Here is a 12,612-nt window from a genome sequence, read left to right on the forward strand (position 1 = left end):
GGAGGAGGTGCTACAGGGGAAAAACCGGAGCACATATCATTATGATCTAGGAGTCGATAAGGGCAATAATCCTCCAGGTTCTGATAAAGGTGTATGGCCATCAGGGAGATATGCCAGCTTATTTCCCACTAGGCCATTCTCAAACAACCAATCTGGAGTGCTGATCAACGTTAACGTCAGGCATAACGCCGCAAAGACGTTTTGCAATCTGGATCGATCGAACGTGAAGCCTTATTGGTGTCTTTGAAAGAAAACTGAATAAGAATAGGGCTAAAGATTTCTCAGGCGGAATTTGAGATGTTTACATGCATTAATGCTCAATGTGTGATGGAACAAATTGGACTGACGTACAATGACACAGTGGTTTCCTGTGAGCGTGTTGTGCAACACTGAACTGTGACAGTAAATTAATTTTTCGACAAAATCTAATGAGCTGATTTGCTGTCTGCAGAGAGAGAGTTAGCAACCTGACTATCATGGATACTTAAAAGCATATTCATATAACATAAAAATAAAAAACGAACACAAAAACGTAAATATATAATTCGTCGCTGTCGTTCTGAAATTTCGTATCTCCATATTTTGCTTATTATCTTATATTATATTTTATGCCATACACTGTAAAAAAATCCGTAGAAATTACAATGTTATTGCAGCTGGGTTGCCGGTAATTTACCGTAAATTTACATTTGTGTTATTTACTGGCAAGAGTTTGTTCAAAGTTAAATAAATTTTAAATATTAACAAGTCTATATCTTTACAGAATAAAACTATACAAAAACAGCCTCATGCAAACCATTCTGGGAACCAGAAATCATCATCAACCTTTTTTGCTTCAGATTTTGTTTCCCAGAATGTTTAGCTTGATGCTGTTTTATTAGTTTTACTCTGTTAAGACAAAGACTTGTAAATGTTTAATGTTCATTTAACTTTGAACGAAATGTTGCCAGTAAAAAACATAATTTTAAATCTACGGTAAGTTACCGGCAACCCAGCTGCAATTTCTATGGAATTTTTTTACAGTGAAAATCATTGCTTTTGGTCACCGTTTATGTTTGTCAATGGGTTTTGCAAATATTTAACCAATAAAAAGTGATTAGCAGTGTCTAATCATATACATGTGGCAATTCATATGTATTTTACGGGGTGGCTAATCCGTATTAATTCGTACGACCACATTTGTACATTTTCGTACATTTGCTTTTGCCGCTGTGGGGTTCTGTTATTGTTTTTTGTGATTATCCAATGTTTTTCTACGATTCACTTCATACAAATTAGCCAACTTGTAAAATACGTACAAATTCTCGTTAGATCAGGCTTTTTCCTTTTTTTAAAGGGGTCATATTATGAAATTTTTATAAGATGTAAAATAAGTCTTTGGTGTCCCTAGAGTGCATATGTGAAGTTTTAGCTCAAAATACCCCACAGATCATTTATTATAACATGTTAAAATTGCCACTTTGTAGGTGTGAGCAAAAATGTGCCATTTTGGGGTGATTCTATAAAAATTTGACTTATGAGGTGTCATGAAACATTTTGATAATAAAAGTAAATGATATCAAAACAAGAAGCATACAGTTACAAACATGTTTTTTCCACATTAAAGGGGAAAATTTTCATTACCGCAACGAGTCCATGACTGGATTTGGGTTCTTTGACATGGAAATATTTATAATTAAAAAATCTAAAACATTAAAAGCTTCAGTGCATGTTATACTATAAACATTTACAGTAAAGAAACATGTGGTATTTGGTGATCATTGGTAAATGTATAGAGACAATAATAAGGAATATAAATGACACAATTGTCTCATCCTCCGCTACAATTTTCAATCATTGTTTAAGCACTTAAGGAACTAACATTTAAAAAAAACATTGTTGGAAGGGACATAATTGACTGTGACACACTAAGCAGTTCTTATTTTATCTCTCCAGATAAAAGTTAAAGTTTTGTTTGTCATAGTACCTAGACAACTTTTTAGTTCTCATTACTGAAACATGAGTTTGTAAATGCATATATTTAATGTAATATCATGTTGTGGTAATAATAGTTTTTGATAATGATAATCAAAAAAATTAAAATATTTTATAGGAAATATTTTTAAAATCCTCTAAAAATAATGGTTATAGTAAGTTCAGACCTTAATCTTATATATGCAAAAAATAAAAAATGGCTTCAAGGGCTTTTTACAAATTCTGATGCTGGACACCTTCTAAATCTGGATTTCGTGAGAATCACCCATTTGTGTTTGTTGCAATTGAAACTCAATTGTGCTGTCAAATACTTTTCTCTCTCTGTTTCTCTCTGCCCTAAATTGCAGTGCCATGGTTGGAAAGTGCAGATTAAGGGGCGGTATTATTGTAATCTGCCTTGCTACCTACCTCACAAAACAGGCAAAATCTGAACAACCTAATTTTTTACATGCTTGCAAAGAATAGCCCAAACAAAGTTACTGGGTTAATCTTATTCATGTTTTCTAGGTTGACAGATGCACTAGGGAGCCAATTATAGCACTTAAACACAGAAAAAGTCTGATTTTCATGCGATAACCCCTTTAAAAAAAAAGTGAATTTGGACATACAGGCTTTTTGAAGGACAGCGACGATAATGTAATGTAAATGTAGACTGTCCCAAATAGCTTCTGCACAGAAGACTCGACTTGAAACTGATAAGACTGATGATGACATATAACATTTGATGTTTTTCGAATAAAATGTTTATTAATAATCAACCCATTATAATAATGATGAAATCATTTCCCATACAATGAAAGTTAATAGTGACAGAGAGTTCAGAACGACATTAAAGTAAATAAACGCAACACAATCTCATGGCAATTCGTACATATTTTCGTATTTATTTGTATGACCACATTCGTAAGTTTTTGTTCGATTTACTTTCGCCCCTGTGATGTTGGGGTTAGAGGTGGGGTTTCATTATTGTTTTAATCATACGTATTTGTACGATTCACTTCGTACGAATTTTTAGCCAACTAATAAAATACGTACAAATTCTCAGAGATCAGGCTGATAAATGACACAAAATATTTATTATTAAATGACAAAATAAAGCAGCTTCCTGCTAACAAGTTTTGTTAGTGATATTTATCATTAATATTAATTAAAATATATAATATTATCAAGATAAATTGTGCTTTTGACTGCTGATTTTCTATATAACATGTGCAGTGCATCCGTCTCGAATGATGAAAGTTCATCTAGATTCATTTGACATTTACAAAGGCAGGTTGGTTAAAAACAAGCCCTCGTTGAAATCCCAGTGGAATACATGCTAAATTCAAATCAACAGCAACTTTCTGAAAATATGTCTTACATCAGGCAGTGAAATTTCACTCTTACTTAAGTGGGCCAGTTGATTTTTTTATGAAAATAAGGGGGAAATGATGATCAGCCGTCATGATTTTAGAGAGGAAAAAGCCAGCTAATGAAATGGGTTTCAAGTCAAAGGGCTCTTAAACTTTAAAACAGCATGATTTCAGCACATTAAAATACAAGAGGTAATGCAATTTTTACTTGTTTTTCTATATCTCCAGTGAGGCGTTCACAGCCTACCTCAAAAGAAGAAGTGCTGCTGTCTTTCACCTGTGTCAGGAATCTCTGCGCACACGTCTGCTCAAGCCCCCATTAGGAACAGCACAGATTTGAACTGTCAATCAAACACTAAAGGAAAGTCTGTGCTTTCACATTCAATTAAGCCTGTGGGACCAGCTGTTGTAGGAGAGTTTAATTCTCTATGGTGACAAGAAACATTTAATAGAATTTATTATAAATTTAGGTAATGTTGGTTATATGTAAACTTATAGGATGACAGAAATATATCTAAATGTTCTGCATCTTCAAGTTTCTTTGAACCAGACGCAGATTGAAAGATGCATTTATGTTTTATTTATTTGTATAAATAAACCCCACTTTATCTAACTGGGCTATGTATTAAGTTGGTAGGTCTTACCCTTTAGACATTTCATTTTCTAGCCATTTTACAAATAAGATTATTTTATTTGTACTTCCAATAGTTTATAATACATATACAACACTCCATTATCATATATAATTTGTTTCTTGAATCGTCAACCGTGTCTTGTGCTGTTGTCTTGGCAACTAACTCCCTTGCGCACCATTGCGCCATCGCAATTCTTAAGGGTAAAATAAAATATGCGTTGCATTTAAATACATATATTTAACTTTGTAATTTTTAGCATTTCTACATTATTTTCTTTTTTTCTTTCAGGCTGCGCCACAAAACTCCTTGTTTTTGAAGTAAACAGAAATCTGAACTTGATAAGAAAATGCGCAATACAGACCAACAAACTTGTGATGTGCATTACAAAATGTATGACTTTAACTTTTTATTATTATTCAGTGCATGATGGATATGAAACAAGATGATATTGTTTTAAAGCAAAATATTCTGTCAGTCAGTTTATCTAAACTAGAGTTATAAATCCGCTTCTTTGTAAACTGCGCTACTTCACCATCCATAACATCTGATGATGCGACATACTGTAGCTACAGGTGGCGAACTATTCTAGCACATAAACTGTACATAAGCAGTAAAAACATATGAAATCACACACTTTAAAAGCTAAATCAGTTTTAAACGGTCATTGAAACAAACGCACGCGCCGGTTAAATAATAAAGCTGAGGTAAACCTCCACCATAATGTTTAAAGCAAGACAAAAACAATACTATTTCTTGGCTTGTGCACGTGAACAACAGAATAAAGCAAATAACATGTCATATCAATCACAACGTGTCATAAATGAATGCATATCACGCACGCAATGCAATAAAAACACAGACGGATATAAATGCAGCTCACCTGTGGATCTCTCTCATTCACTGCTGCGCGATGCTCGTGCCAGTGTTTCTGCCCGTCTCACACTTTTCTTCGCCCATGGAAATGTACGCGACTGATTTGGTATACCCCTTTAAGACGGGAGATGTCAACTAAACTATAAACGTTAATTTGTCCTCATAGGATGACAGGAAAACGTTTTAATTTCTCTGAGATGTTTCCCTCTCCCCGCGCGCGCACCGGTATAATCCAAATATGGTCAAGGGAAGTGTAGACTACTTCAGCCTCGAGCTGTTGCTGAGGGGCTGTCAGCTGTTTGAAGACAGAAACGCTTTGCCACGTTGTTTTTTTAGTCTTAAAATGAGGACATATACATATTTCTTACGTGTAGTGTGCATCAAGAAACATAATTAGTTAATTTTATATTCCAAAAGGGTTTACTATAGTAAGAATATGGTAACTATATTTATAAATACAAATTTGCCATGTTTTCATTGCATGAGCATATATTTGTGGTAATATTAATGAAAATCAATTCACCACAGACGTGGTTTATACTTTTTTACTAGAATTAAGCCATAATTGTTACAATAAGTATATACTAATTGCTCACATAATGCAAAGCAGCTATAAATGTATGTGAATATAAAAAGTGTGAATGTTTGGAGGACAACAAACCCAGCATCAGTATTGCCTGCCAAACAGATGAATATCAAAGGCTGAACAGCTCACAGTTTTATAAAGCATAGCGTGATGCTCAATAATTGACTCTCCATTGCTATGGGCTTGCCAGGATTTCATAAATAGGCCAATTTTTGCAGAACCTCCATGAAACCTCTAGACTGTTGTTTCGCTGCCGTTCCAGTGAAAAGAAAACCCAACCGAGGCTTGACATTTATGTAGGTCTCCTCTATTTTGTCCCAATTAGGCAAAACAGTAGGAGGAGGTGCTATCCAGACACAGAAGAACTGAGACATTTATTAATACGAGTAAAACAGAACCATGGACCCAAGCTCCCGAACAGTGTGGTGACTCATGCCGTCACACACCGAACGTGTGAGAGCCTTGTGTTCAGACACATACACGCGAGAATACGATGAGACATGATGCTTTTAGACCGCAGGGCCAGAATAAAGTAAAGAACATTGGGGAGTATCTACAAATTACTCCTCTGATATACAAGAGTAAAATTACCTGCCCCATAAATATCTGAGAGGATTTTTCTGTAATGCTGCTGCATCAAAACATCATATCCATTTAATTGTTCCGTACTGGTTTGAACTAAAATACTACATGGAAGGAGACAAATTTGGCGATGGTCTTTTAAATCAATCGTGATTATTACAAGCTGATGTTTTTGAGCTGTAGTCATTGATTATGGATTGATCCAACACATGAAAATACATAGATGAATGTCGACAGCTGTTGGAATAGCCAATGTCATTCTCAACAGACAAATTCGAGTCAATAAAAAAACAATTAAAGCACAATCATTGTCAAATACCAGCTGTTAATTGCGTTTAAAGTCCCAAATGGGAGCTTTCAGTTAAGTTTTTATGAAAAGATCTCAATTAGTGCACACTGAGGAAAACACAGTCAACTGATATTATTTTTGTACTAAAGATGACTAATCTTGAAATTGGTTTTATTGCAACATTGGACCAAGTCTTGGGACGTTTAGGTATTTTTCATCTACAGATGAAGCTTTACGCCTATGAGGCAATGCAAGGTGTCACTACCCCCCGGATCAGTCCTCATTCCCTGCCACCAACAGCAGCCCTCACCCATCTACACCACCCACGTCTCCACTGCCTTTTCTCGCTACTATAAATAGGCTCGGACACATTAATTACGTAGCTGCTGGGGTGAGGTGTCTCTCAGTACACTGAAATGACTCTTTAGCAGAGACAATAAAACAATGCACCAGCCGGGCATCTTCTCGGGGCGAAGGATTTTCGAATGCCTGGAAGAAGTGCGTAATGGCTTTACCTGTGCAGAAAAAGGTGTGGGGTTATTTGGTTTTATTGATTTCACAGCTACGTCTTGAATTGCAGCATGCTTGAATAGCGGAAATGGACGGTGGTATTCACCAAGAACCGGCATGTTATGGGGCATGTACAAAATTTTTTATAAAAGATGTAAAAATATATTCACATTTTTATTTCTGCCATACACAGTAGGTAGCCTGGCTAACACCAGATCAGTCTCAAAGAGAATGAGACGTGGTATGGGAACCACATGCTCATTTTCTCGTATTTGAGGCGTGGTTTACGAATGCACAGAGCCGTTTATTGGGCGCTACGAATGTCTATGAAATGCTTCTGTATGTAGGTCATAGCCAATCGTTTCAATTATACCAGATGACGTATGTAGAGTGACTTTTATCGGTTTGTGTGTGCACACAGCTGAAAGCTATGCAACTAAACCGGGAGCTGTATATTGATATTTGAAAAACAACACAATTTAGTGGCACTGTGACAATATAATATAAATACCACTTACCATTTACACGTTAAATAGACTTCGTCGACGACGATGCCTATAGCAGGTTGGTCCTATAAAACTCTGTGGCTATTATGTCTTGCCCTATCCAAACATCCTTCTTGGATATGAAATTGTTTAACGCCAAAAGTTGCTCTTTTTTAAATAAACTTGCGTTCAAAACTACTTCGAACACTGTATAAGGCTTTATTGAAAAGTAACTTTGCGTCTGTTGCCGTGTTATAACAAATAACAAAACTGCTTCGGTGTGTCGCATAGAGATTGTCATCGTCTTGCTGCCCCCTCCCCGTTCTGTGATTGGTTCCTTATTTCAGGGGCAAAATTTGTCCATAGTTTCCATGCTAGACTTGCAGCGTGAATAAATTTGCGCGCAAGGCAGCATGGGGAAACCCAGGCTACACAGTAGGATCATCTCATGTCAAATTAGTTAAGATTATGTACCGTACAGGCAAACTTTTGATGGCAAAAATGATTGAAAAAGTCTGTGTAAAGTCCGATATTAAATATGTTCTACACCACAGAAAAATTCAGCCTGATATCACGAGAATTCGTACATATTTTACAAGTTGGCTAATTCGTATGAATTCATACGAAGTTAATTGTGCAAAAATGGATTCTCATGAAAAAAACAACAACAATGAAACCGAACCCCTCGGTCCTAAACCCAACGTCCCCGGGGTCAAGGCAAATCGTACAAAAACGTACGAATGTGGTCGTATGAGTTCATACGAATTACACTGAAAAAAATGATTCATTGAATTTTTTAAGTGGTTGCAATCAATTTATTTAAGCTACATTTAAACAAAAGTTTTATATTTTATTTTACTTTACTAATCTTTTTTGTTTAAATGTAGCTTAAATAAATTGACTGCAACCGCTTAACTTAAAAAAATTGATTAAATTCAATGAATCATTTTTTTCAGTGTAGCCAACTCGTAAAATATGTACGAATTCTCGTGAGATGTAGAGTTGGAAAAATTTGAATGACGAAAAATTGAAAATCAAAATCTTGGGAAAAGGTGGGGGGTGTCCGCTGTTGGCGCTGAAACCACACCCACTCGCAGGAAAGTTTTCGTCTCTCAGCTTTCAAATACCGCAACAACCTAAATGGATGCTCGTTATTGTGTTGGGGCGGGGCCATGCTCGGTGCATCATCGAGCCACCGTTTTAACAGTGCCAAAATAATCCTGAACTCAGAAATGAGGATAAACTGTTTACAGTCTTTGTAACGCGTTTCATACATTTATAACGTGTTAAGAAACAATTGTCATAAATTACTTTAACCGGTCTTTAAATTGTCAACACATCCTGAGACTTCCTTATAATGTTCATTCTCACTGAGTGCACACTAAGCCGTCAGATCAGACTGAATTAAATTTGAACATGATGTTACCGTGTTGTTTTCCTGCAAATACGGAGTGCTTATAATATGAAGAATTAAGGCCCGCACTTTATAAATAGCCGGTGTTGCCGCAATTGATGAGTCCTTTGAAGCTCTAGAGGTTTCCACTTTCACCAGCCCACTTGTGGAGCTGTGCACTATTTTGTATTTAAATGCACAGTATGAAAGGATCAAATGGAAACATTTCTTTCAAGCGTTCATCATAGATTGCACTTTAGGCTTTTATGGGTAGAAGCACATCATACAGACATCTCTGTATAATTGCAATTATTCATATAAAGGTACTAAGAGTTTCCTTAACGCTGTAATACACAATCAAGACCAATTTGAAGAAAAACATGTTTCTTAGGATTGTGAAAAACAACTTCATGTCAGCCCCAAAAGTTTATTTTCCTAAATTTAAGTGTTTACATACTTCTTTTATCAATTAATTTGTTCAAACCATTTGTTCATTAGAAATGCAGTGCAGTGAAGTGCAGTTTCTAATTAAATAAATCTGTTTACTTACCAGCATGAAGCTCAAATGTTATGAGTCATTCAAGTAGAAACCTGGTTAATTCTGAAGGCTTTATAATCATCTGAGTCAAAAAATAACCAAGCGCTGCTCTGTAAACAGCCAGGCACGAATACAGGAGCAATATTTCTTGGAATGACAAATATAGAAATGTCAAACGCACCGGCAAATGGAGATCAATTCGATTCAAACCCTCAAGGTAAATCTTTGAGTTTTCAAACACGTGCCACAATATCTGCTAAACGTGGTAAATTCTAAAAGATGTGGTTGATCATTCCAGTTGAGTATATTTTGTTTTTTGATCAGAGGTTCACAATGTCGGTTTCCATGGGCACATCAGATAGTCTGAACCAGCTCGGGTGGTGCACTAATGAAGCGCCTGCCGCACAGCATCAGTAAAACAACTACAGCTTTAAGACAGATTGCCTGCAAGGTACGCAAGCAAGGTTTTGAGAAGTTTATGCATACATGTCAGCTCTGAAACGCACTGGAAGATGTTCCCCCTGGTCTGATTGTGACATTTAATAAAGCTGTGTGATTTCCTATTACATTGAGCAAATCATATATAAATACTGAATGAAGAAGACTCTGGTTACAGAGGAAATATGACATTTATAATTAAACAGTCGTCAGGGAGGAAAGCGGTCCATGTCTTTAAATGGCAATCTGCACTTATGAAACAAGGAGATGAATATCAACACAGGTAAAAAGAGATGGTAACAGGGTTAATGATTTAATTTGCATTGCAGAACTATAATTTGCATTGTTCGTTAATCTTATTTAACCAGCTACTCAAAGATGGCAATCAACAAGACCCTTGAGGTTACTGTAAAACTCCCTCGCCGTGCACAAATGACTCTAAAAGGTTCTGAGGACTGTTTTGTATTATGATACTAATTATGCAGACTGTCGCAAAAAACTATTGTGGGATTTGAAATGCAGAGAATAGAACTAAGCCGGATTCTTTTTTTGAATAATTGCGAGCTGTGTTTGTCCATGCAATACTCTATTATGAAGATGAGGTGTTGTGGTTGGTAGCCCATTTTTGTGTGGAATTAAGGAGCCAAATGGTATCAGACCCCAAACCAAGACCTTCTAGAAAGGTGGCCTGAGTACTGTTAACCTTTAGGTACCGGTACAGTTCATTTAAAAACAGGAACTGTACCTGTCTGTCTCCCAATAAGTTCAGTATGTGTGAAGAGTGTTTATAAATGAAGTGCAATATACACATTTGAACTTGGACCAGTGTGTAAATCTGTAAAACACTATTCGACACAATGACGCCATACAGTATCAACACGATTTGAAATCATTGAAGTAAGTGCCTCTGGAGTGATGTAGTTGGATGCTCAGGCATAATTCATACACATTTGATAAGAAATAAGAGAAAGAACTGCAGCTTCTACATGAAAACAATGTATAGTAATGTAATACTGTAGTATATATTAGAGCAGTGTTTCTCAAACTTTTTCAGCGTTCTCAAACTTGTGTACAGTGCATTTCTTTGCGACCCCCCAAAGAAAATGTATGACAAATTTGTTCTAAAATGTAACATTTTAATTAAACAAAACATATAAAATTAAAAGTAGTGCTGTTGGTTAGTAGCCTTATATATTTTTTTTGTTTAATTACACAGAATTCATGATAAATTCATGTATTTTATAAAAATGTCATAAAACTGGGGCCCCCAGTTTGAGAACCACTATATTAGAGTAACCTTTAGTAAATAGGCTACTATGTTCTTTTTAATGCTTATTATGGTAAATACTATAGCAGACCATAGTAAATAGTGTACTTTAGTATACTATTGTAATTACACTCTTAAAAATAATGGTGCTTTACATTGCCATAGAAGAACCTTTTCTGTCTCTTCAAAGCACCTTCAACATCTGAAGAACCTTTCGTTTACAAAGTTCTTTAAGTTCTTCTCATTAGGAAAAACGTATAAAAGAAATGGTTCTTTAAAGCAGCGACTCTCAAACTTTTTCAGTGTGCGGTCCCCTTCTTTATGGTGCATCCCTTAGTGCACCCCCCAAAAAAATATGACAATCTAAAACTTAAAATTTGAATTAAAACAAAACATTTAATTATACAGTGTAGTGCAGTTGGTTAGTAGCCTTATTTTTCTGAGGTTTAATTAATTAGAATTTATGATCAATTAATATATCTAAAAAAATATTCTAAAACTAGGGCCACCCTAACCCTCAGTTTGAGAACAACTGCTTTAAAAAAAAAAAAAAATTGAAAAAATGGTTATTTGAAAAACCAACAAAATTTCGTCTATGGCATCACTGTAAACCTTTCAAGCACCTTCATTTTTAAAAGTGTGTAGTAATTATAGTGACGCAAAGTATAATTAACATACTGCAGTTTACTTCTACTATGGTAGTATTATAGTAAAAGTGGATAAAACACTATAGTAAATGTTTCTAGAGGTTGGTCTCAAAAATAAGCGTGAACAAAGAACAGAGACCGCGTGAACGTAAAAAAAAAAAACTCAGCCGTTCCCCTAATGGTCCACTTTAAGGGGTCTGAGTTTGGGTCCCTTCAAGAGAATTTAAGTGAAAAAACACCCTAGGTTACTTTCTTCTGTTTAATACAAAAGAAGATATTTTCATAAATTATGTAAGCACACAGTTGACGGTACCCATTGCTTTCCGCAGTAGGAAAAACAAATACTATATCAATGGGTACCGTTGACACATACAGGTGTAGAACAACATTTGGGTGAATGACAGAATTAGTATTTTGGGGTGAACTAACCCTTTAACAAGTTTAGCACTTAAAAGGGACACTCCACTTTTTTTGAAAATACGCTCATTTTCCAGCTCCCCCGGAGTCAAACATCCGATTCCTACCGCTCTGGAACCCATTAAACCGACCCCCGGGTCTGGCGGCACCACTTTTAGCATAGCTTAGCACAATCTGATTATACTATTAGTATTGCGCCTTAAAAATAACCAGAGTGTTTCGATATTTTTCCCCATTTAAAACTCGACTCTTCTGTAGTTACATTGTGTACTAAGACCGACAGAAAATTAAAAGTTGTGATTTTCTAGATCGATATGGCTATGAACAATACTCTCATTCTGCCATAATAATCAAGGAATTTGTTGCCGTAACATGGCTGCAGGAAGCGCAATGAAATTACGCAGTGCCTGAAAATAGTCCCCTGCCATTGAAAGTTACCAAGGGGACTATTGTCAGGCGCTGCATAATATCATTGCGCCTGCTGCAGCCGGAATGAGAGTATAGTTTCTAGACATATCTGCCTAGAAAATCGCAACTTTTAATTTTCCGTCGGTCTTAGTACACGATGTAACTTCAGAAGAGTCAAGTTTTAAATAGAACAAATATTGAAACTCTTCCGTTATTTT

General features: G+C 35.8%; 1 protein-coding gene and 1 long non-coding RNA gene across 3 annotated transcripts in view; one reads left to right on the plus strand and one right to left on the minus strand.

The window, feature by feature from the left end:
- The window catches only part of LOC129431787 (uncharacterized), a 134,060-nt gene extending 129,230 nt beyond the window's left edge, over positions 1-4,830 (plus strand). Inside the window, exon 5 of the long non-coding RNA XR_012359163.1 lies at positions 3,555-4,830. This is a non-coding gene — a long non-coding RNA (uncharacterized lncRNA). The remainder of the gene's footprint in view (positions 1-3,554) is intronic.
- Positions 1-10,293, minus strand: part of baiap3 (BAI1 associated protein 3) — a 71,666-nt gene extending 61,373 nt beyond the window's left edge. Inside the window, exon 1 of one of the 2 annotated variants that reach the window (XM_055189791.2) lies at positions 9,230-10,293. The gene's annotated coding sequence lies outside the window, so the exon portion shown is untranslated. Of the gene's footprint in view, positions 1-4,841; positions 5,179-9,229 lie in introns of those variants that run through there. The other variant, XM_055189784.2, reaches the window with a different exon arrangement.
- Positions 10,294-12,612: the final 2,319 nt, after the last annotated feature.

Source organism: Misgurnus anguillicaudatus, chromosome 19 (assembly GCF_027580225.2).
Source record: "Misgurnus anguillicaudatus chromosome 19, ASM2758022v2, whole genome shotgun sequence".
NCBI classification, from domain to species: domain Eukaryota; kingdom Metazoa; phylum Chordata; class Actinopteri; order Cypriniformes; family Cobitidae; genus Misgurnus; species Misgurnus anguillicaudatus.